This window comes from Chroicocephalus ridibundus, chromosome 1, assembly GCF_963924245.1.
Source record: "Chroicocephalus ridibundus chromosome 1, bChrRid1.1, whole genome shotgun sequence".
NCBI lineage: Eukaryota > Metazoa > Chordata > Aves > Charadriiformes > Laridae > Chroicocephalus > Chroicocephalus ridibundus.
This window is the reverse complement of record NC_086284.1, coordinates 214,080,489-214,108,437: the sequence shown is the minus strand read 5'-3', so window position 1 is coordinate 214,108,437 and position 27,949 is coordinate 214,080,489. Positions and strand designations below refer to the sequence as shown.

Genomic DNA, 27,949 nt, shown 5'->3' with positions numbered 1-27,949 from the left:
CTGGGCTGCTGCAGCCTTATGTAACTGCCCCAGCTCTCCCAGTAGCCTTTTTTTTGGGGAAAAGCTGCTGATTCACCCTGCGGGCAGGTGCTGCAGCGCAGCTTCGGTTGCAGCTCTTGGGTAGGACAGCACCAAACTCCTCTCCCGAGCAGAGCTGGGGGAGAAGGAAAGAGAGGGGGAAAAGTTGGAGCGTGAGGAAGGTCACACTGCAGCATCTGTGCTTCTACCTCTCCCTTCGAGATGCTCGTAGGCAAAAGAAAAGACAAACCTGATGGATGGCTGTATTTGCAAGAGGGTTGAATACAAAGCAGGTGGTACTGGCACTTAATGGACCCAGGGTTGCGTCTGTGCTGCTTTCGGAGACACCTCCAGCAGGCTTTAATCCTGGCTGCCGTGGGTCGTGCTAACAAAAAAGACGCCATGGCAGAGACCACAGGGTGAACCACCCAAGTGCCAGGCCCCAGCAGAGTGGTGCATGATGCTGAATACCAGTATTGGTGCCTCTTTGCTGTCGTGGTTGATATCGTGGTGATAATTAGCAGAGGTCAGCGTATGATTGGTGCGTCTTGCCCAGCCGCAACGCCGTCTCCCTGCCATGGTATCAGCATTCATCCCGTGCAATGCTTGATTGTGCTACAGAGGTGGTTTTCTACCTATGGATCCCTGAATCACAATGGCCCATAGACTACAGGCCAGATTTTATTGAAAAAGGATTAAAATAGAAATTACCACCCCTGCTCAAGCAGCCAACTTGGAAATCCGAGGCTGCAATCTTGGGTACTTCTGTGCTCCTCGGTGGAGGAGAAGGGGCACCCTGGGGATGGTCATCTCTTCCTGAGCAGACCAAACAAATGGCGTTGGAGGACCAGTTTCTGTCCATTGATGAGAGGAGGAGCCAATGGTGTGACGTACAGAGCCTCAGCCATCAGGACTTCATGCATCTGAGATGGGACAAAGTGACGTGCGGAGAGATCTAGGGACGTAAGTAGAAACCAGGAAAGGGAGGCATTTAAAAAATGTGCTGTTTTAATGAATGTTTTCAAAGCCAACCAAAACTGAAGTCCTACCATAAGGTAGTCTACAAAGATGCGGGACTTCAAAAGCTGAAAAGAAGGACGTACGTGGTTTTCAGTGTACAGAATACACAGTATATAAATATATATTTTTGGAAGACTTTTAAAAATTCAGAAATCAGAGTCACAAAGGAAAGGGAAGAAGAAAAGAAAAGGTGGGTTGAGAGGGAACAAAGAGGGGTTTCAGGGTTTTCTTTGTTGTCTCAGGTCTGTGGTTTTTTTTTTAACTGTTCATCAAAGCAGGAACTCTCAAATCAGTTGGCGCTAAGAAGTGTCTCATTCACAGAGGTTAGCTGCTTGTTGGGAACGTGCTAATTTCTGATGATAGCTCTGAAAGTCTGTTTTCTTTCCTTGTTGATAGAGACCGTGTTAGCCAATAAAAATAATTAAATTTATATTATCAAGATGTAATTGGTGATTATGCCCTCTAGGTGGGAAAAAATGCTTTCAGATGAGCAGAAGCCTATATCCTCTGTTCAAATGACTAAACTTCTTTAATTTCCACAGAAGTGGACTGCGGGGAGAGTGGTATACCCCAAGCCTGCACAGAGAGGGCATTAGCAGCCGTTTCCTAAAGTAATTTATAGTATGGTTCACTGTATTACGCCAGCTCTAACAAACTCTCTCCTCCTTTACTGCTGGTTACTCTATAGGGAATTTGAATCTTGGAAAGCTAAGTGATTTATAAATTTTTCAGGAGTGACGCATACACCCAATCTAAAGGAAAATGGGCTCTTGCAGCCTGTGCACCTGCTGTCGGGGAGGGGAGAGCCTTGCGCGCGGGATTCCTCTCTCAAAATGGGAAAACGCCGACGATCTTTAGGGCAGCTTGTTTTAACTTAGTGTTGATGAAAGGTCATTGCCCTTGGAGCTTAAAGCCCTTGCTTTACCCAAAACCAGTTAAAGATAAGGATTTTGCATCAGTGCTTATTCTTGGCTCGCAAATATGAATTTCTCAAATACTGGCTCCTTTGCTCTCTGTGCAGGGGTGCAGTTTGTTCTGAAACCATGGTGGCATTTAGGTAGGTCAAACTCGTGAGTCCCTTCTCCTCGCATCCCTCCCCGCCATGCTTTCAGTGTGGAAAGCAAGGTCTTTCTAGGAAACAATCTCTGAACAGCCTCTTTCCTTCCAGCTGGGAAAGAAACGAATTGAGGTGCCAGGAGGGTTGCGAGGCAGGGAGCCCGAGAAGAAGTCCTCCTCAGCGAATTCATACTGTAGTAACTTGCTATTTGATTTCTGGAAGGGTAGAGTTACTCGCAAAATTCTGGACTTGCCTCCAAAAGACTTCATGTATGGATACTCGTGACAAACATATGCTTCAAAATGTGACTTAAAAGAATTTAATCCATTTACCCTTAGTCCTTACCGAGGTCCAGGTCAAAAGTTGCATGGTGTTCCTGCTCCCCTGATGCAGTAAAGAGATGGAGAAGCTGCTCTCTGCCCCTCTTCAGTTGTTAGTGTGTCGTTGTTGCTAGAGAAACACAAAACCTTAGACGGGGATTCTGGCAGAATAAAAGCCTTTCAATTCATATTTGATCACATTTAAAGGAGGGGGAAGGAGGGACCTTGTAAAAACCCTGTTCATCCACTAGAGAGCATATAGGCAGTGCTTCTCCTTGGAGAAAATAGAAATGTCAAGCTCTTATCGTACACAATAATGCAATGCTGTTTAAATGTTTACTGCAGTTCTACCTGTCGTGGTGACATATGGAGAAGAGAGAATGTGAAAACTGGAAGAAGCTTTGCAAATACATAACTTTCATGTGCAAAAGCCTCCTACCTCCTTGTTAGCGTTTAATATCTTCTTGTTCGTAAAGAGCGTTCCTATTCTCCCCATGGAAATATTAAATTATTTACAAAGTTGCTGAGAAATCCAGGAGTGGCCTCGAGAAGTTGCAGAGCTGATCTCTGCAAGGGCATTTTACGGCTTTTAGAGAATTCAAGTGTTTCATTTCTAGTTGATGTGGTTGGGAAGAAGCTTCTGCAAACGAACTGGTGTGAGACTGCGCATTCCAGAGGTGATCAATGCGAGAAGCTGGCGCTGAGAAGGTGATATCCTTTGAAGTCTAATGATATTAATGTTGACTCTTAAATATTTCATAGCTGCTACTCTTTTGTAGTGATTTTAGTGCTTGAGTTATGGAGCACACTCTTTTCCCCCCCCAATCTAATTTCCATTTTTACCCTTTACACTGACGCCTTCTGTGTGTATACAATACATGTATGTAACTTCAAATGTAAACCACAGGGATTTGCGTTGTGTTAAACGAATGGTGGTAGACTCCACTAATTAGTTAAACTTTCCCCCCCCACCACCATGGGTATCAAATTTACTTTTTCCAAAGGCAATGCTACTGTTTGTTAAAGTGGTGCATGTTAGAGGCAGTTTCTTCCAGTGGAATAAGCCACCGACTTTCTCTGCTGCCCTAGTTAACCTTATTCCTTCCATCTGTGGTTTACAGATCATTCAACATACACTCGTAACCTGCTGTGAGAGCTAGGCATGAAAAATAGTATATAGACCCCGGGTCACTCTTGTGACACGTATCTTTTCCTCTGGTTTCTTTCTCTATGCTTGTCTTACTTTGTGGGCACTGAAACCCTCCATTGCCGTGTTCAAATAGAACAGTGTGGATTTGGTGCGGCGCGGATGTGGATTCATTTGTGGCCTTTTCTAACGCTCGGTAGAACGGTGTATTTTTACTTTTTGTGTGCCGCAAGTCCTACTTAGTAGTTGGCAAAATTATTTGCGTAGTGCTTAGACACTGGATGGATTTCCACTGAGAATAATGGACAATCCGGTCAGGATTTAATTTGCCCTCAGCATCAAGCAAAACTTTCTTTTTGTTGCCTTTTGCAAGTGATCAATGGATCCACTTACATTATAACCTGGAGTTAGGAGCAGAATTGTATGTTAATATCTCTCGTTGCAATAAAATGACTGTTAAAGTCCATTACTTTTCTGGGGAAAAAAATGGGATGTATTTAATTTTAACTGCCTCAGTAGTGTACTGGTGCATATATAAATCCTGATGAATGAAATCAGGCAATTAGGATTAGAAATGAATAACACGGGGCATCTAGTCATTTCAGCGTGTTTGCATTTTGATTCTGATTGATTTTTCTAATATTTGCTAAGTGCATACGTAACAGCAAAGGCTCTATATCCACATGTTGTATTTTTAAAATGCCGTCATGTTGACTTCTGGGATCTAGATCTGTTATTTGACAGCATATTCTGATTTCATTTCAGTTATCTGAAAAACTGCACCATTAAAATAGCTGACGCGGAATTTAAGCACGCCTGTTCATGGTTCTCTTTTTTCAAGGTTTTTTGAAAATTGCACTTGATGCCTAACGCTGCAGAGTCGGTTTGCTTTTCAGGCAAGGTTACTTTTCCTCTTTGAACGACAGCAAGTGTTTGTGTGCATGTACGCAAGTGCAACATGAAAATCTGAAGATATATCTGCCTTACAGTTTTGTTTGTGCTTTTTAATTGATACTTGGATGATATAAAGCAAGCAACTGCCATATGACAATGAAGTGGACTAACTTTCCCAGCTGGATGTCATATTTTACAGAGTATGTAACCAGAGAAACTGTGAATTATGTAAACTGCTAAATAGGATTCTGGGTGTAACTTATTACCCCGCTGGCTGGAAGATACTGCTTGTTACTTGCACTTTCTGAAGCAACATTGTTCTGGCTGTTTCTCAGAAGTGCTCAACTTTGTTATTGGGGAAAAAAAACAAACCTCAAACAAAATTTCAAGGAGCGAGAGTCGTACTTCTGGTTTCCTGTGGTGAAGGAGTGGGAGGTTTTGGAAGGCTGGAAGTGAGTAGTATTGAGTACGACTTCGGAACAGTTGACTGCCGTGCTTTGCATGTGTCTGCTCCGCTGCCTCCAGGTAGGGACCGGGATGAGCTAGATCGCCTGATAGCTCCTGACGAGGACGGATGCTGTTGTCTGGGTCAGCTGAGATAAGCGCTCAGCGAGCCAGTCTGGGGTGGTGGTTTCGTTCTATATTCTGTGTTACTTCACCAAGGGATGTTTTATTTGCTTGTTGGTTGTGTCCCTTTGTGGTTTTGTGCCTGTCTTTTTCAATTAAACTCAATCGCGTCATTTATTTTCACATATAGTTCTTGAAATACCCCTTTCCTGGCATCATGCCTGTGTTTTGCTGCATAAACCTAACGCAACTTCACTGAAACAGACATTTTAAATTTTATCCTCAATATAAAATTTGCTACTTTATTTTTTCTGCTGTTCAGCTTCGCTGCTTTTCACACGTGTCTCTGGATTTGCTGTGGGACGACGCGCAGCACGTTCTTATTTATCAGCCAGCATGAGTGTAGTAGGTGCTTTGTGGAGGCAGCCAAACTTTTTGCAGTAGCGTTCAAGTTGTGTCAGGAGGTTGTATCTATGCGAGAGTGCGCAAGTTGGTTTGGTTTGAGGAGGAAAGACCCTTTGGAAGGACCAGATTTGGAGAAGAGCTTTGCTCTTGTGCTAAAAATTGTGTTGCTCCATGATACATTAGGCTGGGCTTGCACAAAACTGCACTTCTCAGAGAAGATAACTGGAGTCATAATAGATGTGAAATTAGTATTTGTGGAAGGTTTGCATGTCAGAAAAATGTCTATGTAGTTGGTGGGGTTTTTTTCTTAAAATGAGATAATTATTAATTAGCTGCTGGCATGAGCTAAGTTTCTTATTCAAGAGGCACCTTATGATTCAGGGTCACCTCTTGAATGAAGAGCAGTCCAAGAAGACTGTGTGAAGAGGTGCAGGACGTGATGTTGAACTTAGCAGGCCTGCTGTTTGGATTTTAACGTTAACTTTTTTTACCGCTTCCAAAAGGCCTGATGTGTCAGGCCTAAGGAAACGTTTTGAGCAAATGCCCCACAGCTTCTTTTCCTCTTCACCTTGTCTCAATTAGAGCCCAGGTTACAGGCAAAATTGTGGCAATAGGCAGCACGATCAGGCCCAGGATCCTCTCTGCTGCCTCTGGCCCTAGGGGTGAGGGGACAACCCAGGGGACTTGCCAGGTTTCCATCTGAGGCAGCTCACCTTGCCCGTCTCTCCAGTAACTGGAGGGAACGTAAGTTGGTAAGGTGAGATGCTTAATCTTTCAAGCATTTCTTTCTAGGACATGGCTTCCCACACTTTCACATGTGAACATTGTGCAGGGTGAAGAAAACACAGGGAGAGGCGGCAGCGTGGCTGGGAGAGGCAGCCACGCTCTTGCCTTCGCCTCAGTGAATGGCAAACCTCCTCTTTCCTAAAGAGCTGGCCAGAGACTTCCTTGCTCTTGCAGCTAGCAAGAGGCACTGTCTTTTTCAAAATCACACTGAAAGAACAGGAAAACACCAAGAACTAGAAAACACCTGCATTATCGCCTCTTGCAGAACCTTCCCGACTTCGCAGATGAAGCAAAGACCTGGTGCATGCCTCCAGAAAGTTTTAGGTTTCAACTCATGGGTATTTCCATGGGTAAAGCCTGGTTCAAAATGTGTCGGATCAGCTTACGGAGTAGGCCCGTTGGGTACAATACACTGGGAATTGCTTTTCCCCCATAATCTTGAAGGTTTCAGGGGGCAGAAAGGAGTGCCGTTGTGGTGCGGAGTCACAAGAGTCTGGTGCTGCTGCATGCCCTGACCTTCAGCAGGAAGCTCCGTTACAGCACGGAGACCGAGCGCGCCGCGGCACAGGTGTCTGCAGTTGTGTGCATCTGCCTTCCTCGGTGTTCATTCTCGTTTTGAGCTGTAAGGTCTGTAGGGCTGGGCAAAACGAAGAGAGAAGGTCAGTTTATATTGCTGTTGGGGGAAGGTCTTACAGAACGTCATCAAAATGACAAATTTTGCATCAAAAAACCTTGGGAACGTAAAAATGCCTAGACAACTCATCATTCCCCACCCCTCCCAGAAATCTTTTATTTTCACTTAAAATGCACATTCTTCCTGTTAATACAGCTATCTCCAATTACAGTTACATGATTTTTTTTCAGTCCCATATGAACCTAAATCTTTGTTTAATATAATAGCCTTCAGGCAAAGTGGCAATATGCCTAAAGTATTTGAAAATGCATTAATTTCCAAATTGGTGTTGAACCTTGGGTTCATCTCTCAGTATTCAGGCAATGGCGTAGCTGTCATTGCCCACCGATTCCTATTGTACAATGCAAAACTATCAGGCTTAGCAAGAAGGTATTAAAAAATGCAACAAAACTGAATTTTCATCTTCTTTCATGTTTTTAGCTTTTAGATTCAAACTAAGTGAGAATGTAAAAACTTTCTGTCGAGGTCTCATCATTTAAACTTTTTTTTTTTTGTAAATGTGATAATGTGTTTCCACTTATTCACGTCACTATAAGATCATAGGCTTTTAGAAAAAAAACTCAAACAAGTAAGAACTGGGAGACTCAAGAAAAAAAGTGAGTTTGATATTTTCCGTGCATTCATTTCATGTGCATAAGCATCTTAGTGAAGAAAAGAAAGGTAATCTTTTCCTTTTCTTTTGTTAACTCTCACATATCTTGGGCCAAAAATTGGAAAATTTTTTAGAATTCAGAACTCTGTATTCAAGGTAGGATTTTTTTTTTTTTAAATTCACTGATTTCTTATAGGTTCCCAATCCTAAATATCCCATTTTTGTAAAGGTTTTTTGAATCTTTTCCTTTTATTGTAGTTGATCTTTGCGTTCTGTATGTAATTTGTCAGTTTTTGGGAAGAATCACCAATGTAACTCTCTACAAATTCCCATAATACCTGCCCTTCAGAAAATAACGTAGAGAGCTTAAAATTATTGCATATCATCTTTAAAGACTACATATTTTTTTCATTTTTCATACAGGAGGTAACCAGCGCTCAGCTTTGTCTCAGGCCCTTTTTAAATACCTGTTTCTGCTACGTGGCTCCACTGCTGGCTGTGAGGATACTCAATGATCTCAGTTCTTTTACTAGAAATTTCTTTTTTCATCTTTCAGTCCTCATGCAACCTCCTGTTTTCCGTTTGAATTTTAAGTCCAAGTGATATTTATTTTTTTTTTTATACTTACTTCCAACATTTGGTCTGTACCAAAATTCAGCCTTTTCAACTTTTCCAAATTTCTTTTCCCAGCTGTCTTCTGCAGTGAGTTCAGTCCCACTTTTCTGTATTAGTTAACCTTTTACCCTATAAATATTTGTTGATGGAAATTTTTGCTCGGTTGGCTTAGGTTTGTGATAGTCAGCGAGTCGAGGCTGATAACGAACCCCCGCTGCCAGCGTGCCGAGGAAAGCATTAAACCCCAGCTGTACTCCTTCGTGCTCCTGTCTTTACCTGCCCCTAGCGCATACCATTGCACTTGATTTATCCAATGTAACGTGATCCTTATACAAAGCCAAGCTTGGTTGTCGTAAGACCATCCGTTTTCTTGCCTTTCTTATCTCTTTTCCAGCTGCCTTTCCCCCAGTTCAACAAATAGCTCCAATGAAAAACCTCCAGAGTAAAAGGAGCCAGGACTAAATTTGGGCAACCTGGATTTGGATGGGACTCTGAGGGATGAATGTGTATTTTATTTTTTTTAAAATTTTATTTTTTTTTATCCTCCTGCCTTACAGCCTTTTGTTTTTTCACTTCTTTTATGTGATATTAACTATCTTGGTTATCTCAGTACCAGAGGAGTACTCAGTACCCGAGCACTCAGCGAGATGCAGTGCTGTGTAGTGTATCCCGTTGTCTACATGCTTTCTTGATCCACGTTCACATGCCTGGGGAGCCCAACTGCAGCCATCTCAGGCTGGCTTTTTAGTGACGCAGCGGGCAATTTTGCGTTTCCATGAAGCTGAGTACTTAAAAGCTAGGCAAAGTAGTCTGGGCAAAATAGGCACAATTCTTCCATAGCAAGTCCCCGCAGGACACTTTGCACTTCAGACTTGGACATAAAACAGCTCTTAGTGCTAATCTTTGCGTTGGATTAAGTTTACAGTGAGTTAAGCAAAGAAAACTTTCAGTCATGTTCCCCTGCAAATTAAAACAGTCAAAGGCCTTGGAGTGTGATAAAACAAGTTGCAAAATTGAAAGGTGCTGCTGAGTTCAGGTCACTGAAAATAACATCATGCCTTTCGAAATGTTTACATTGATTGAAAAATGCAAAATTTCTGTGAAATAACAGAACCTAAAACCTAATGAGATACGTATTTCTTTGTCTTGAGAAGCATAAAGCTGTAGGATACTCTTGGTTTGTGTTTTAAATTTTTTTGTTTGTAGCTACATGGACTGAAAACTTTGTCCATTTTTTTTAAAGCGAAACTCGAGGATCTCCCATAATCTAAAAGATTGTGTTCTTTCAGTTTGATTTTGATTTGTACTGGGTGTTTTGGATGCACCAAAACCATGACTTGCGGTCAGAATAAGAGTGTCCTTGTTGACGTTTCAGTAAGCAGAGGTCAAATTGGAACATGAAAACATAACTTACATATTCATAATTGCATGAATTGTCCCAAAAGAAGGTCTTTTATTATACACTGTCCATTTGCATGCTTAGTTAATAGTTTAGTGGGCACCGTGAAGATGTCAGCCGCTCCTTTACTCATGTATTTTATCTTCTTTTATTTTGCATAAGCCCACATACTTTTTCACACAAGAGCATTAGTGTAATTTCTTTCTGTGTGATAAGGATGTGGGTTCAATGCTTAAAAGAAGGGACGGTAGCATTGTATATCTCTTAAAAAGGAAGAAATCCTTGAAATATTCCATTCACCTATGCAGATAAACTGACTAGAGATTCAAACAGTCCTTAAAACACTGATGCAACTTTACTGTATCATCTTAAGTCTATGAGCACCTGCTTCAAAAAAAAAAAAAAAAAAACCCAAAGCAGACCCAGCAGAAAAGAGAAAGTGAATAAGTGTGAGAAGAGATTTGGAGGTATTTGAAAAGATGAAGCGACTACAAACAGTTACTGTACTGAAGGTAAGGCAGTTTTATAACGGTGTGGAGAAGGGAAATGGGGCAGGCAAATCATGTGAAAGCTAATGAAACTTTAATGAAAACTGATGTCTTTTCCATGAATAACTTTATGGTTTTGGGGAAAAGGCCATATGGGGGAGAGGGGGGAGGTACCCTGATAAGTGGCGGTGAAGCCCATAGGTACAGCCATCTGAAGGGGAAGAAAACCAGGTGTGATCCATTAATGCCTTGGTCCACTTTTTGGTGAGATCCTTGTCGCTGCTGACTGTGCTACAGGAATGTTTGAGGGTCTCAGCTCGGGTCAGCTGTGTACTGCCCTGAGGAAAGGGGAAAAGTACCCTAAACCGCTTAGTCAAAGCACGGCAAAGCTAAACCTGCCTTCAGTTGGGGCAGTTGCAATGGTGAATCAGGCCAACACCTGAGAAGAGGTGACAGAGTTGCAGGGAAAACACAATGTCAGGGGTGGAACAGAAAACCCACCTGATTACTAGTGAAAGCGAAGCCTGCGCCTTGGTTTCCCCTTTCCTCATGAGGATGTGGCTTAGCAAAATGGCCACCACGTGCCTGCAGAGGTGATGAGCCCCAACAGATACCGCAGGACTTTGCAAACAGCCAGGCTGCACAGAGCCATCGTATCATCTTCACAGCGGATGATCTGCCGTAGCTCTGGGGGCAGAAATATCAATCCAAGAGGCAGCATCGAAGTACTGAGAAACAGAGGGTCTCCGCCAAACCCCTGTGGGGCCCAAATGCATTCGTGCTTGTTGGAAATAAGAGGCAAGTCAAAACCAGAGCAAGGGCAGCGACGGAGCCCTGGGGATGGGTTGGTCCTCGGGAAGCTCTGAGTTTTGGATCTGCTGCCCTGTGATGGTGCCGCCTCCTCCCCCTGTCCCCAGAGCAACCCCTTCCCAAATGGAACTGTAATTTTTATGAATGCCTTGAATTGCAGCCAGGTAATTACCTTCAGCAAATTTTCATTTTGCTAAATGTTAATCTATAGAGAGTGAGTGAGGAAGGGGGGGGAAGCTACCAATTTAATAGCAAGATAAACAGCCATCTCGATTTAGTAAGCCTTATAAAGGAAGCTCTAGGTGTGATCTTCAGGGAAATACTCCATTTCTGTATGTGTTAATCCTAGGAGGACACTTTGCCTTTGGTGGATGTACACAATGTCCACATACGGGACCCAACATGTGTAATTTTGTTCCTGAACTACCCCAGATTAGCTTTGAGCAGCGTCGGCGTACTGTAACAGTGCTGAGCGTCAGGCTGTTGCTTGTGACTTTTCAAGAACCAAGAAATAACAGTTCTGCTGAAGAGGCTGTTTCCTCAAGCTGACTTTCAGATTTATTTTTTTACTTCTTCTATTAATTTATTTCCCGCATTCCATTAAAAATGGCATTTACAGGTCAAGGAGCATTACAATGATTTCATTTGCAAAAAAAAAAAAAAAAAAAAAAAAACCACACAAAAAAACCCAACCCCTGAAAACAACAACAGCAAAAACCTCTCTGCCTTTGTCGATTGTGCACTTTACCAAAGATTTACATTTTTCACATCTGTTGTCTTCCCATTATAGTTTTCTTCTTGCATGTAAAATTGATACAGCAAGATAAACATTCTCCTAAAGGCTGGAGTAGGGGAGCTTAATAATGGCTCTGATTATTATTATTTTTATTTTTTTCCAAAAGAATACTAAAACAGCCTGTATTTTTTTATGATGTCACAACTAGTGGAGAGTTTGACATTATCACATTAACTGCTAATGTATAAATGCAACACTGATGTACTAGAATTAAAACATTGTATAATGACCTTCCCCTGGTTCAGCCATTAAAAATACATTAATACTCTTTCTTGCAAATTGGGCCTGGCGCAATTTATTCATTGATAACTGGTTTGTGGGTGTTGTTTTTTTTTTTTTTGTGTGTGGATATCTGTGTTTATTTTCTGAAAAATTATTCTGACACTGTCTTTGTAAAAGCCGTCAGCATCTAGGGTGCACATATATAGCCTTTATTTTATTTAGAAGAATAGTAGGCAGAACAAGGAAAGTCAGTCTCCCTCCTCCTAGCTTGCATTCAAGTACTCGTGCTGGCTAGCTTTATCCAGTGTTGTGTGGTTCAACATCCCCATTTGTAAAATTAGTATATTACCCATCTCACATGCAAATTGAGACTTAATTAACAGATGTTTGTAACTGCTTTCACATCCTCCTAAGAATCACGCTACGTGAGTGCAAAGCAGTTGCTGCTGGGAGATGAGAACAACACTGGGGCAAAGGCTTTGTTGGAGAGGGGCCGAGGGTTACGCAGGGGTTACTTTTGGCTGATATTTTTTTTAAAGCTACTTTGGTACCTTTTTAAAACTGCCTGTCTTGAAGTAGGTGGGGCACGAGACGGCAAAAGATGTCTCCCATGTAATAAGTGCTACTTCCCGCATCCCCCTTCTCCATCCCGTGTGCATCGAGGTTTTAAAGCCTTAAAAAGCAAGCTCGGAGTCGAACAAAAAGGCTGCTCGAACAGCAGTGGGCATGTCGCAGCACACTTGAAGATAACAGCTGTCAGGACACAGGAGATGAAAATGCAACCAAGTATACAGGCTGCAGGAAAACCTGGCCTTGGGCATTTTGCTTTCGCTTCAGTAGTTTTAACCCTTTGCATGCCAGCAACGATTTTTAAAGGGGGAGGGGAGAGCACAAAGGAGGAGAAAAATCCTTTATGAGTTGTTTCTGAAAACTGAAAATACACAAGTAACTAGTAAATAGCTGCTGGGTCACAGTTATAAAGTGGCATTTAGACAGCTTGGCCTTTATCTGGTTGTGAGCCGTGTGTTTCCTCATATGGGAACTACCGCCGACCCAATTTTAATCAGTTGCAATTTTGCTTTTACCTCTAAATTAGAATAGTTTGGATTGAACGGGAAGTGAAATGTCTGATCAAAGTGTTTCTATAAAGCAGTAACTCTCTTGCTTTAGTTTCTTCGAACATCTTCAGTCTGATATTCTTCATTTTACCCAAATATCAGCAGGGCTAGAACTCTAATGTATTTTACATCAGCCTCCTGATTGTGAAGTTAAATAAACAGTTCATGAACCATATGGGAAAGTCTCCCCAAAGACCTCGCTCTTTAAAATGTGTGAGTACAAGGATGAGTCAGGAGATTGGCGACGAAGAATGGAAACTTTCAGTTCTGTTGTTGCCTCCAATCCACCTTGATAGGGGGAGCGACCAAATATATTCCTCCCTGATGACTGTCCCGGGGCCTGCGTGAAAGGAGTCGGTGGTATCAGTTACTGCAAGTAAGCAGATGCGTATTTGGCACATGCCTCAGCAGAGAGCAATATACCTCCCGGCCAAGCCAAGGTACGTTAGCAGGACAGCGCTTGATTTGTGGCTAAAATCTGGTCTGCAACCCAACAAAGCCTCTCTCCACCGAGCCCGTTGCTTCTGCGCTTTCCACCTGTGTTAAATCCAGTTAAAACAAAACCAGCTATTTACAAGCTTCTGCTAGAATCTGTTTCCGTGCTTGTTGTCTGAAACGAAGCCCTAATTATCACAACCCCTTCCTTGATATTTTCTGTTGACTCGCCCGGTTGTCTACAGCCTTGATATCTAGAGCATGAATGCCAAGGCTGAAACGTGCATTCAATTAGAAGATGACTCTTGACTGACCTACATAACAGTTCATTCATGAGATAATGTGACCTGGAGTCATGGAGATAGAAGTCAGTTGATTGAGCCGGGTTGGCTGTGTACACTGCAAACTCTCCAGTGATTGAGGAATCATCTAAAATTAGACATACGCTGTACGTTACCAAGAGCCTTTCAGATCCGGCTCTGTTTCAGTAATGTTTCTTTTATGAGATGGGCGTATAATTTGGCACATTGTAATCCTTTAATGCTGAACTTATTAGCATGGAGTACTTAGGTATCAAATAAAATGAGCAATTAAGTGATTTATATTTAAGGTCTGCTCTCAGTTCGGGGCTTAGGTAGCCAGCCTCCCGTGAAGTGGCGAGAGCGAGCACGGTATTTACCACTTCCTTCGGAGAGCTACAAAATGGTGCTTTTTGAAGATGAACCTAGTTGTGCATGTAAACCCCAACCGGCTGTTACTGCGCCGCAAGTTAATATGTATATTTCTATTATGGGTTATTGTGTGTTTGTAGTGAAATGCAGGATATTTTTCCTAGCTCGTACCTACTGGATTTACAAATGGGTGAACTCGCAGCGTTCAGCTGCACGGGGTGGTGGTGGGGGGGGAAGTTAACCAGCGAGCGAATGGTTTGAGCATAACGATTAAGCGACACTTTTTGTATTACTAAGCCACAAAGGAAGCTCAGATAAAGGTTGTAGGTCAGAAAGAAACCTTCAGGAGCATGCTCGTGAAGCGAGGCGGTTCAAGAGAGGCTGCAGCTGTCACTTCCAGATCTAAGGGGCTGTGAGGTATTTCAACGATTTTCTTATCCTATCTTGTCTTAAAGATTCATTAATGGAGTAATGCGGAATTATCTTGGGTCCTCTAGGGCATAAGTTCCTCTTTTTCTTTTTTTTTTTAATTTTTTTCCCCCCTCGTCTGTAAGGGCAGAAGTCTCTGTGTCACATCGAGCCCTCGGTTCGTCTTGGACGAAGCCGCCTCGGCGCTGACTGACGTTGTGAGGAGGAAGGGGTGACATTTTGTGCGGGGAGGCCGTGTCCTCTTCAAAACACATCTGGGGCATGGCACTCCGGTTTTTAAGGCTTTCTCTATTAGTAGGTGCATCTCATGTTTTGGTTTTTTTTTTACACGTACGTTTAAAAAGCAGGTTGCATGCTCTTTGCTTTGTTTGGTGTTTAACTCCGTGCTGGCGGTTACGATCCTCTCTAGGGGAGGGTAAAGACTAATCAAAAAGCTTGCCCTCCTCCTCGACAGGAGCTTGCTGTCAGTCTGTCCAGCAGGAGGGTTCCTGAGAGTCTTTTGTGAGTTTCTTAGTTTGTTTTGGAGTGTTTGGGGTTTTTTTTGCTTTTACGTTGTATAAGTAATAATAAGGAAGAGACTACCTGGACAGGAGTAAAAAGGCATTTAATTTAATCTCTCACTTTGTACGTTCTGCAATGCTTTCCGACGATCCATTTTATTTTTTTTTATGCTGCATCCACGTGGTTCGGCTTTGAGTGAGGATATCGTTGGGTAGGCTGGCAGAGGGCAGCAGGAGAGAAACTTTTCTATTTTTGGGGGGAGTTTTCTGGTTTAGGGTTTAGGTAGAGCGCTCTGGCTGCAAGCTGGGGCTGAAATTGCACAGGGCCCAATTAGCGCCTCTTACCTTTTCTGTTTGCTCTTGATTGGTTGCGGAGTCAGAGGTTTAATTAAGCAGAAACGGGGATGTAGAGTTAATGTTCATTATAACTAAAATCGAAACAGCTGTTTACCTTGCCGAAGCCTCGTGTGTTAACGTCCATAAATCTCCCCCCGAGGAGAGCTCGGGGGAACCATCCCCGGTAAAACACCCCCTTCCAGATATCATGTTATATCATTTTTGCAACATTTCCTAATCATATTAATTAACACATTAGGGTATAATCCTTATTGTCTACAGAAATTACTTCAATTAAATCTATTAACATATTATCATGATTGATATATTATTACAACTCGCTTTGTTACTACTCAAAAACTACTCTAGCGAACGCGAAGGTCTGAAATTAGCATAAACTGCCACGTTCGTGCTTTTTCTCTTAACTGATGGATCAGGCCTCACCGTAAACTCCCTGAATCATCCCTGGTTGTGTGCTGGGGTTTCTACAGTGAGAAAGGATGTGAGGGGCCATGACTGTCCCACAAGATGAGGCTAAAAAGAGTTTTTTGTCTTGATTAGCCTCTGCACTGCCTAACAGATTTGTGACCGCTGTGCAGGACCATATGGAAGGAGTAAATGCTACAGAGGAACCCAAGACAGTAATGGATACAAATTGGCCATATTCACGCTAAAAAAAATGAGTAAGATTTTTTTTTTAAGTGTTTTTTTTTGTTTGTTTGTTTTTTGGTCAGAGCTGTGAGGTTTTGGGTTGACTGCCTTGTTAGGAGGACTGAAGGCGAGAGGCGTAACTAGCTTTAATATTGAATGTTGTTACACTGAAATGCTTTGCACAGGCAGGACGAAATGTGCCCTCTGTGTAAAGGCAAAAATTTATTGCTAGCGTAATTGAAATCTTAACAGCCTAATCAAAGAATTATTATTAGTCCAGATCTACTTATTAAAAGAAAAGAAATATAGTGTTACAGGGGGAGGAAACCTTCAATAATAATACAGTTTCAAATGGCTATACACACATTTCCAAGTTTCTGCCCCTTTCCGTGGTGTTTTGCTCACCCTTTCTCCGTGGTTCGTGAGGCTGTTGCCTTTAATTTTTGGAGCTGGGGAGCAGTTATGGGAAGTTGTCAGGTACCAAGGGCTTCACTGGGAGGGGTATGTTGACAGTGGGGGTTTCTTCTTCCTCTTTGCCAGGAGGAGCACGACGCTGATGTTGATGATTTCTTCCTCTTTACTCTGAGCTCTGCTTCTGGCTATTTTTATGTTATCTAACTTGCCTTTACACCCTGCTTGCTCTTTACTAGATTGCAACACCACATTACGCCTGAATTCAGTATGTATGCCATGTCTTACATACGTGGGATGCTTTCTTTCTTATGCCTAAACCCACAGGTTTGCGTTTCTTTAGGCAGCTGTGGGTGAGTTTTTATAGCCCTGGGGTCTTGGGAGTCACTCGGTGCCCCATCTGATATCGGTTTGTGCCTCCACTCCGCTGCACCTCCATCCTGTGTCGCCTCTTCCGAGGCCCCCGCTATGATCCCGTGTCTGTGTTCCTCTGCGCTCTGGCATTATCCTGGGGTCATAAATATTTCATCCTACGCCGAGCAACTACTTGTTACTACTGTCTGTATAAAAATTACACTTAAACCACATCGTTACGCGAAGATAAGCAAAAGTAAAATAAATTAGGCAATAGCCACCTGGTCATTAGGAAAATTGCTGCTACAGCTAAAGCAGCTAAAATGAAGCTCCGGGCTGGGCAAGGCAAGTGTAGGCAAGCCTGACGTGCCCGGTTCCCCAGGCTGTGCAGACTCAGCACTAAGTCCGTGGCCTATTACTGGCACCAGCAACACCGTGTTTACTGGGCTACAGGGCTCGAACGTGATGAATGAGATCATTACTTGGATTTACCCATACTGGCTGGGGACCAAGCTCAGCGCCACGGGATGTCCTTTCTGGTCTCAGGTTCTAGCAACACCTTAAACTGTTGGAACAGAAAAGGAATACTTTGCCTTTACAGAGCAGATATATATTGGCACACTATTAGCAGACAAGTTGAACGCAAAATAAGACCGTTGATCTAACCGAAGTAGATAATTGCTGTCATTATTCTAAGCCATATGTATTCTATTCATCTTCATGATAGTGCTGTAAGAAAGGTGTTCTCCTCCTTTACAGATAGATAGCATTTACCTACAGTTGCCTTAGGATGCCTCTATAGTCAATGGAAAGACGTTACTACCTCCATTTTAGTCCACCTGAAGTCTGAATTGCCCTCTAAAATGATTGTTTCTCGTCACGGACTAAATAGGAAATCCTGCACACATAAATTTAATAAATCTGAGCCAAAGAGATTAGAGATTTGTCTGCAGCAGATGAATTTCAGAGGCTGTGCTCTCACAGCTGTTACTGGTAACTAGCTTAGCTTACATTTATTTTGTATATGGTCTACATAGGCGACTGCCGTAGTTTAGTACTGTTGTTATACCCCAAATGAGACAGGTCCACAGGTAGTCTATGACTGAGCGTGGAATTCGGTCCTCATATTTCAGGTGAGACGATAACGTCCTAATCAGTTCTCATCCATGTGATGTGGTCAGTGGCACTACTCAATTCTTTTCAGTTTAGCCACCGCTCCAAACTGTGAAACCAGCTGCTGGTGGCAGCCGAAAAGATGACAATATAATAATAAATTACTAGAAAAAGTTAAGATGCCTAACATCTGCTCTCCACCAAGCTTGAGCATCTTCCCTGTATTGATGTTCTGTCATCTCGTGACACAGTAAAAGAAGATGCCTGCTCTGAAGTTCTTGCAAATTCAAATCATTTGCAGCTGGACCTACATTCCAGGCATCCGCCCTCTCGCGAATTTTAGGCCTAAATAGGGAATAACAATAGAGAAGGGAGAAGACAAGTGCAGGAGAAAAAATAGCTTCTTAAAATACCTTAAGAAGTTCCTGGCACAGGTAAAGGCCTGCATCTACTCATTGTTCATTACGATTGATGAGGAAATACCTAGTGATGGCAAGCAGGGTTTTGCAAGACAGAAATAGAAACTGCTACCTCTTCAGAGCCACATGACTGTGTGTCCTGGATTCAGGTTCTGCAAAATGTTTTAATCAAATAACAGTTTGCTTAATAGTATGGACCTTGTTGGTTAGTGCAAACTGAATGCAAACATATTCTAGATAAGATTACGCAGCTCTGATGGTGCTTGTAGACAGACACTGTTGAGAAAATATACACATAATATTTACTTTAAATGTTCCTGGAGCCTCCTTTGGTGTTATTAGTCTGTCATGAAAATCCGCAAACACACACTTATCAAAAACTCTCTGCAAAACATTAGGCAGTTACTGAAGGCAAATATAGAGGGGTGGATGCCATAGCAGAGCACAGTTAATGGTTGAGCTGTGACTTAACTTACATCCAAGTGCAAACATAATTAGATCAGAAAAAGTCCTGCACCAAGCGTAGGAGGTGTAGCTTGCTTGGAATGCAAAGATGAACCTGGATCCCATCCTACTGCTGCAGTCTCCTGAAGTAAAACCGTAGGAGATAGAAGTCCAGAGCTGAATCCAGGTTGAAAGGTGTAAACCAGCCTAGTAGTTGCCACAATGTTCCGCTCGCTGTTGCGGTACAAACTTGCACAAAATGGTGTGATCTAAGAGAAAAGACTTTTGGAATGCAGGGCTCGTGGAGGTTGGTATGGCGTTAATTTGGGGGATTTTCCTTATGTTAATTAAACAATATAAGTTGATTTCTAGTTTCCTTTTCTAAGTTTGTTCGAGTCTAAAAAAGTCTCCTCTTAAGACATGATTTCTATAACCATAATAATTTATTTCTTCTATGTTCTTAATTTCTCTCCCGTACATGGCCCCAGCAGCTGCTTATACTGTGAGGGTATAAGGGAGGAGCGCAGATCCCTCCATGGCAGATCTCCTGTGATTTTAAGCCAGCTCAGTGAAATTCCGCTGGATCTGAACTGACCTTAAGCAGAAAGATGATCCTTGTACATAAATGTGAAATAATACCATAATAGTGAAGAGCGTAAACACCTAAATACTCCAGTAGCCATCACTACATAGTAAACCAACTGGATTTGATCCTGGAGATTATCTTCCAGACTGTATTCCTATGAGTCCTGTTCTGCCATGCATCTCTCATCCATCCATCCATAAAAATCTATTTTTGCAGGTCCCAGAATTAGAAAAAATTAGAATATTAGAAAATATTTCCCTTTTTTCCTTGTAACAGTAGCATTCATCGTTCACTCTGCTGCTTCTCCTCACCACTTTCTACCTCCTGATTAGACCTTGGGGCTGATGTAGGGAACACAAGACCTGGGGACCTTGTGTTCCCTTGGACCAGCAATTTTTTCCTGAGCTAGCCCCCGTAGAAGCGGTAAGCAAGCTATATTTTAACTTATGTGATTTGGCAGGCGCCAGCTAGGAGGTGGTGACAGCTGAGATAAGGAGCCAGTGGGCTAGCAGTGGGGACCTAAGTAACAGAGAGCATCACGGTGGTGGTTAAACTGAGATTCCGGCCATCGGTGTGCCTGGATGTCCGTCTAGGAACGGGCACTCAGGCTTATGTCAGACCGTGCCAGCCTGGAGACGTCCTGAGGGGTTACTCAGATGAGCTGGTGTGTTTTGTATGGACCAGTGCCGTTTGGAAAAGAGGGGAGAGTAGAAGTCCATGTGCGTGTCCCCAGCTGACACCTTTAACCTAATGCAGAAAACAGAATTAAACCTGTAGCTGTCACTGTCTCATCCCAGCATGGTGACCAGCTGTGACTGACTGGTTATAACAGGCTGTTTTCCTTTTTAAAGGTATTATTTATAGCGCTATCTTTTAGAGGAAGGTGTGAGACTGGTGTATTTGGCTGGATAGCAATGTCAGTGCGTTCGTCTGCTGCAGGGTAGAGGTGATGTTTCTAATCAAGCTGGGGCTGAATGGACTTTCCAAGAGGAGCGCGGTGAGGTTTCTAAACAACTTAAAGGATTTGGTTCAGAACAGTGATTAATCAGTCATTAAAAAGCAATTGCAAATGCCATTACTTTCTGTCCATCTCTAGTGTTTCTCAAGCATGCCCCCGAAAGCTCGACACCATTCTGCAGGTTTAGCAGTAATTTGAATGCAACAAATTGTACCTGCAAAGCACAGATGTTGAAAGCTGAAAAATCTGAAGGTGCCGTATGTTTCCTGTAATTGAAAGCAGGTGCCCTGAAGGAAGCAGAGATTCTGTTTCACTTTATGAAGTATCTAGTTGGCAGAGCAGGCAAAAAATACCCTCTAAAGCTTCATTCACTAGGACTGGATAAAACAGATTAAAGCTGTTGTCTTACGATAGCTCTAAGGGGCTCCAGCGAGGGATCAAGGTCCCATTGTGTTGGGCACCATAGACAAAAGGAATTAAGTCACAGAGTTTGGAGTACTGAATAAAATTAAAGGGTGGGATGAAGGGGAAGACCATAATGACCCTGTTTTGTGCAGCTCTGAAAACCAGGCCTGACATTTCCAGCACTTTGGGTCTATTCCACTTGCCTTGGGAGGGATGCTGCATCCCAGGTCTGCATCTCCCAGTTGTCCCACTTCTGAATACTTCTATCGTTGCTTCAGTGAACGCTCAATACGGTAGGATCCCAATCTGTCTTTTTCCTTGGTCATTGTATACAAAGAATCCAGGCCTATAAATGAATAAAAGCTATGAAAATTTGTGCTTTCAAGGATGACTTTTTGGGAAACGGTCTGTAATGTGAAGCCTGTAGGATAACGGACAGGAGAGAAGCACCCGGTGCGTCCTAGCTGCGCCTCCACCTGCAGATTTCACAAGGCTTTAGGGAGGGCATTTTTGTGTGTCTGTGCCTCAGTTTACTTATGGACAGTGGTAAAAGCCCTGAGGGTCCTCTGAGAATTATTCGGTTGATGTTTGTGGGGTTTTTTATGTGTTTTGTGGTACTCTTAAGACATGTAGGAGCCAACTGTTATTGCCCCACTGAATTTAGCTGAATTGCATTCAAGCTGGGCATGCCTTGTGGGTGTAGGTAATATTTGATACTTAAAGACAGAAAAACAAAATAACAGAAAAGCAGCCCAAAAAGTAAAAACTTACCAATGCTTCCAGCGAGCTTTGTATTGCTGCAAGTTTGAGCAAGCCAGGACTATTTCCCCTTCCGTTCTGTGTTTCGGTAACTATAGCAAGCGTAGAAAAAGAGGAAACAACTTTGATCAAAACAGTTTTCAGCTCTAATGAAACAGAGAGCACCCAGCACAGCATCGTCGTACAGTTATTTCATCTCCCCCCGAATACTTTTGTCAAGCTCTGAAAGTGCCGACTGACCTGCGTGCACCAGGCTCAAAGCTCTTGCCCTGAGTCTTCAGCTGCCCTTTAGAGACTCTGCAGCACTTTCACAATACTCTCTCGCTCTCTTTGGATTGCCCACGGGGTTTTTTTTCGCCTTCAGTAGATGGCAGACATCTTCTAGGAATTTTTCTTGTTTAGCCTGTCAAACCACCTGAAAGAAAGAAAGAAGAAATGCCTTTTGTCCACATCATGATAGAGATCGTAGATTTTCCTGAGAATACTGAGAATAATGTTTACTGCCTTTCACTAATGGCTGAGAATAGATAGGAGAATCTACGTTCCCAGCAAGTGGAAGAAAAGGTCTGATTTTCCATAGATATTAGTCAGTTTTTCATTCTTTTTGACAATCTTATTTAACTGACTTTAATATTGGATCTCAATTCCAGCCAAAATTTTAAAAACTAGGTATTTAATGACTGTCCCCATCACTTCTCTCTGTAGAGCTTCCTATGCATGAAAGGTCAATGTCAGTCAGGCCGTACCATTTGGCATGAAGATGAATATAGAAGCTAAAGAGGATTTAAAAAATACATGATCTGGCATTTGAAACTGAAGTCTGGGAGTTGAGTCCCGCTTTTATTCCTTTATCTGCTAGTGACCTAGCACTTTGTCTCTTATGGGGTGTGTTTATGGATTTAATAATCTTTTTGTCCTAGTGTATGGCAGTGGAGAAAGTTCTGCAGGGGCAGAGTGAGATTTTAGGTAGGTGGAAGAAGTGTGTGGGTGATGGTCTCTCTAGCGGTATCTATGTGCAGTGAGTACAGAAAATAGGGTTAATGCTCTCCGTACCTCACAGAACCTGAAAGAGGAGTCCATTTACCTAAAAATCCTTGGCAGGGCCATCTGGTCCCCTTGTTTTTTATTATTGACTGTAGAAAGAAGGGAAAGTGGCTGGGTTACTAATGTGGTACTTTGCCGAGGCTTCTGCAGCTCAGTGAAATCAGCCTGAGCATTACTGCCCTAATTTTCCCATCTGTGAAACTTAGGCTATGTCTCGCAGTGGAATCACGATCCTTACTACTTCTGTGCTCAAAATGCGCAGAGAAAAAAGGTAAAGTTAGAAGACAAGGTGGTATTCTGAACAGCGTCGTGTTTGCTCTAAAAACTGCAGTGTACAGCCTGAAAGTATAGAGCAGATACATACGTGAACATGTACAGTGTGAAAGTGCAGCACAGAAAAAGAAACTGGGGCTAGATGTCTTACGAGCCATATTTCTTTAGGCAGTAATGCTTTTAGGTGTTATTGTTAGGCATCTCTGGAAAGCAGTTAAGTATTTCCAGTCAAGCTTGGAAATAACCGTTTTAATGTACCAGCAAAGGCGGGGGCGCCTTTAGTTATGGTTTGGATATTTGCAAGCAGTTAGGGCTCCGCCTGGTCCCTCCGCATCTGCTGACTTGCTGTTCTTTGTCTTTAGCTGCTCACTCTTGTTAATTGCACTAAACTTTCAATTGAAAAATACGTATATGTATATATATGGAACAGGTTGCCCAGGGAAGCTGTGGCTGCCCCATCCCTGGAGGTGTTCAAGGCCAGGCTGGATGGGGCTTTGAGCAGCCTGGTCTAGTGGGAGGTGTCCCTGCTCAGGGCAGGGGGGTTGGAACGAGATGGTCTTTAAGGTCTCTTCCAACCCGAACCATTCTGTGATTCTGTGATATATATGACTTTATTAGGCATCGTTAAACAATCAGCAGACAGTGGTCAGCCAGCCTGCAGAATCGACCACTAGTTGTTCTTACAAACATTATAACAAATGACAAATTTCAGAGCTTTGTATGAAATGAAGCCTGTCATCCATCTGTCATTCATGTCATCCATCTGTCTTTCTCTGGAATCACACAAAACTACCTTTGGACGTGTATGAGCCTTTTCGGCTTCCAGTGCCACGTGTTTCACGTTTTCCTCTGTCTGTCTTGCCAGCTATGTGGTTCCATCATAGGGTTTGAATTGTAGTGAAAGTATTAAGATAGTTAAAAAGATTGAGAGTATCATGGTGATTAGATTTTGGGAAAATCTCTTAGAGGGTCTAAAAAAACCCTTCTTTTTTACTTTATTGACTCATACGGCTGAGATTTGTCAATGGAGATGACTTGTAAGTTTGAGCTGTTCCCTGATGGTTCTTGGACTTTGAAGCACATCGTTATTTAGATAGTCTGGTGGTGTCTGACCATCTTACCTGGTTTTTAAGGTGCTTAAAATTTGGAGTTGAACCTTTGGAATCAAACAGGCCAACAGCTACAAGTTAGTAGCTTTTGTCTCAGCTTGTTTATCATTTAGTCTCTGTCTTTCAAGTTGGTTGAGTGGGAAGTGGTTCCAAACTACACATTTAGCATTCACTTGTGGGGTTTTTCTTTCTTTGTCTGCAGTAACTTCTCCTGTGGAAGCAGAGCTATAAAGGGTCTGTGAAAGGTTGACCTCATTGGTGCTCACAGATCCTACACTGAATACCAAATTACTCTAACAGCACTTCCTTACGGGCTGCTAAAAGTGATCTGTAACTTAAACCACTGCGCTGTGGTGTTCTGGATGACCCCTACTTTTATAGCTGCTTGTTTGATTGCATATCTTAAAAGAGTGGAGGGTGCTATTGTGTAGGAACGTTTCCCTTCAAATGTATGTTGCCTTGGTTTAGTTTTCTCTTTTATGGCTTTGTCATGCATATATAATATCAGCTTTTCTAGAATAACTTTGTTTAAAGTACAAGCTGATTTTGCAATTTGATATAACCTGCACAGAGCTTTCTCTTCTGTTTCCAGGTACAGAGAAATCGAGCATCTACTTTCTTAGGATGCCCAGGTTATCAGGCACTGTTAAATATCCATCACTCATTCCTTCATCCAGTACGTTGTTATATGCAGAGAGCAAAAATCTCAATCCCTAGTTGCCACAAATCGCCATTTGTAGCAAAGTGGATCAGGTTTTCTGAATGAAATCTCAGATGATCTGGTGATGTTTAGCCTCTGCGAGAAAGTTGTTCTTTGCTAGTAGGTGGCTCATAATTTATCAAAGCCAAGAGACTTTGATACCCTCTATCCTGTCACATAAGACTGAGCTGCTGCTGTGGTGCATGAGATAAGGTTATGCTGCCCCTGGAAAAAGAATTCACTTTTTTCATCCTCTGATATTTCTGTTTCATCCCTTCATGATGTGATGGCTTTCTGTTGTCACTTCTCATTTTTGTAAGGGATTACTAAGTGCTCCTGCTGCTAGTAGTAACAGGATCATGTGATAACTCGGGTTGGAAGGTCCCTCAGGAGATCTCTAGTCCAACCTCCTGCTCAGAGCTGGGTCAGCTGGAAGGTCAGACCAGGTTGCTCCGGGCTTGATGCAGTTGGATCTTGAAAACCTCCCGAGATGGAGATTGCATAGTATTTCTGGACAACCTGTTCTAATGGTTGACTGCCTCCAAGGGAAAATATTTTTCTTTCTATCCAGTAGGATACCCTTCTTTTAACTTATATCTGTTGCTTGTTGTCTTCCCACCATTGTGCCATGCAAGGGACCTTGTCTTGTTCAGCCTGGAAAGGAGAAGGCTTCATGGGAACCTTTGCATACTTACGGGAGGCTATTGAGAAGGCAGGGCCAAGCTCTTAAACTGGTAGATATTCCCATACCATTTTATCCATGAAGGCTGGTCTGGAGTTGTTCACTCTTTGAGAGCGATTTGGAAGAAGATGTTTTAAAGCGAAGTGATACAGTTTCTGCTGATTGTCCATGTGTGTGAATTTAAGGGATTCTGGCCCTCCTAGGGCCTAAGTCTTTGACTTGTAAGTCTTCCTCCTAAGTCTTTGACTTCGGGAATCTATTCTGCATTGCATGACATCATGACTGAAGTTGGGTGCCATTGCCTTGGTCTTTTGAGCACCCATAATCCGTTGGCAATCTGTTAATAGATGCAGTGAGACTTGTTCTGCTCCAGGTTTTCTAAACAGGTATAACATGTTTTCCCCCTCGATTGCCAGCACTTATGTATGCGAAAATAAGAATGGTTGTCTCAATTCTTGCATATGTCTGAATTTTCTCTCCAATAGCTGTCTCATGTTAACTGACTGCCTGAAGTTATACAAATTACTGCTACAAATGGTTAACACTTAAGGAAATGGGAAATTGTTTGTTGTGCAGACAGTACCTGTCAGTCTGGGTAGCAAGTATACAAAAACTTGTTGCGTTGCAAGGCAGAGCAGCACCCAAAGGCAAAGTATTGCACTGGTGTTCTCTAGCTATTTAATACACGTTTTCTTTTTTTTTTTTTTTTTTTAAGTCTGCCAATAAATCCACATCTATTTGAGCTGATTTTTTTAAAAAACCATTTGGGACTATGCTGTTATTTCCTTGTTGTATATCTCCAGGTTTTTGCATTTTTCCCATAATGTTAAAGAGGGCGATAAGAGCGTATTAGTAGTCAGGGATGACTCTCTAATTTGTATTTTCTAAATCTTACACGACCCTGTTCCCCCAGCATGGCAAATTCCTTGGGTCCTAACTGCAGACCTAAATGAAACAAACTTGTGCTGTATTTTCTTTCCGATCAGAAGAAAAATGAGTGCATGTAGTTATTTAATGAAAAAAAAAATATCCTTTCCAGTCCTTTCAAAGGACTTGCTACATTTCTCAATTTTGAGTATACTATTGCTAATGCTGCTTGCAGCGTCTCCAGAGCGTACCTGAAGATTTCACAAAGACAGAACAACTTCTTAACCAAAACAAAAGTTTGTCTTCTGAATCTGGAGAGTCATGAAAGTAAGGAGTGGGGAATAGCGAAAGGAGAGGATTTGAGGTTTTATGGCAAATTATTTTCCAGGACGGAGACCGGGGGCTTCTGTTCCTGGAGCAATGCTTATTAGTTAGACCATGATGCATTTTAACTTAAGATGTGACTAAAAAAGAGGATTTATTTTTTTTTAAAGATATTTAAACTTCAGCACTAGCTACGTAAAAGCACATGAACAGCTTTACAGGACCAAACTAAAGGTTGACCTAACCTAGTAGCCTGTTTTCCACAGGAGCCCATAGAAAATGGATAAGCAAAATAAACAAAATAATGGTGAAAGTGCTCAAGGATTTTTTTTTTATTTTTTTTTTCCCCCTGTAGGATCTCCCAGATATTTTCAAACTGTTAGACAGTGACTTACAAACCTGAAGTTGCACCTGCATGTTTTTCTTAAGTAGCTTCGTTGGATTTCTTTTCCACCAGGGAAGAATTCGGTGGGTCCTTCCAGGTCCTCACATAGTGTGCTATTTTGAGAGCGAAGAGCTAGATATATTTTCATGATATCACTGTTTGCTGCTACATTATTATACCTCCTGTACGTTAATAGTGCTGAGCTGTTCGCACCATCCCACACATTCGGTGTTTGTGCCAGCATGGTGAATCAGAAAAACATCTGCCTGGGGGGTAGGAACGTGGTTTTATGTATGAATGCGTAAACATGAAAACTCTATACCTTCTGATTTGAACTCACACCAGAGAGCACGGGAGAGACCTCTGAATGTCTGCGGCTGGGAACTGGCCCTTGTGCAAATCCTGTGTGAGAGGGTTGGGGGGGGGGGATAAGGTGTCTGTCCACATCAGTGTTAATGAAGAAGAAAACTGGCAGAGCGGCGGCTTCCTCTGAGAGTGAAGCTACAGACGTCGTGACACTGAGATACACATGCTGTTATTTCATTAGCATTCATGAACCTCTTTGTCATTAATTTAGGTCAGTGTTGCATTGCTTGAACTTAAGATTCAGTGCAGGGAATATTTGAGGTTACATCGATCCTTCCAATGTTAATTTTTATTATTTTTTTCCCAGTGGCCTTTTTTTGATTTTGGAAGTATTTTAATTTTGTCCATTCGGGATGAATGGCATACGCCAAGCATGGAGACTCCTGATGGGCATTCAGCTCAGTGGTATTGATGAAGAGACACAATACAGGAAAAAGATGACTTAAAATAAAGGAGGAGCTCTTCTTGCACATTTGTACATTCAGAAAAGTGCGGCCACCTAAACTTCCCAGAACACACTGAGCTTTTAGTAAATAATAGGCTCAGGGGTCGCAGTGATCCTCCTGTTGATACTATGGAGTTTGCTGGCAGCTGACATCTCCACGGAAATGCAGGAATGTCAGCCCATGAAAGCAGCGTTAGCATCTTGACAGGTGGCATCTTTAGACAGGTTTCGAAGTAAACCGGAGCTCCTGTGTTTTCTTAAGAAACTTATTTTATCCCACAGTTACTGGAGCTTTTCAAGTCTTGTTTTGAAAGGTACCTATGATAAAACCGGGT

The 27,949-nt window shown here is 42.4% G+C and overlaps 1 protein-coding gene across 12 annotated transcripts in view; it reads left to right on the top strand.

Moving 5' to 3' along the window:
• Nucleotides 1–27,949, top strand: part of CELF2 (CUGBP Elav-like family member 2) — a 561,996-nt gene that overhangs the window by 342,532 nt on the left and 191,515 nt on the right. The window contains exon 1 of one of the 12 annotated variants that reach the window (XM_063323646.1): nt 14,420–14,471. The exons of the other annotated variants lie outside the window; for them this stretch is intronic. The gene's annotated coding sequence lies outside the window, so the exon portion shown is untranslated. Of the gene's footprint in view, nt 1–14,419; nt 14,472–27,949 lie in introns of those variants that run through there. 12 annotated transcript variants of the gene reach the window in all.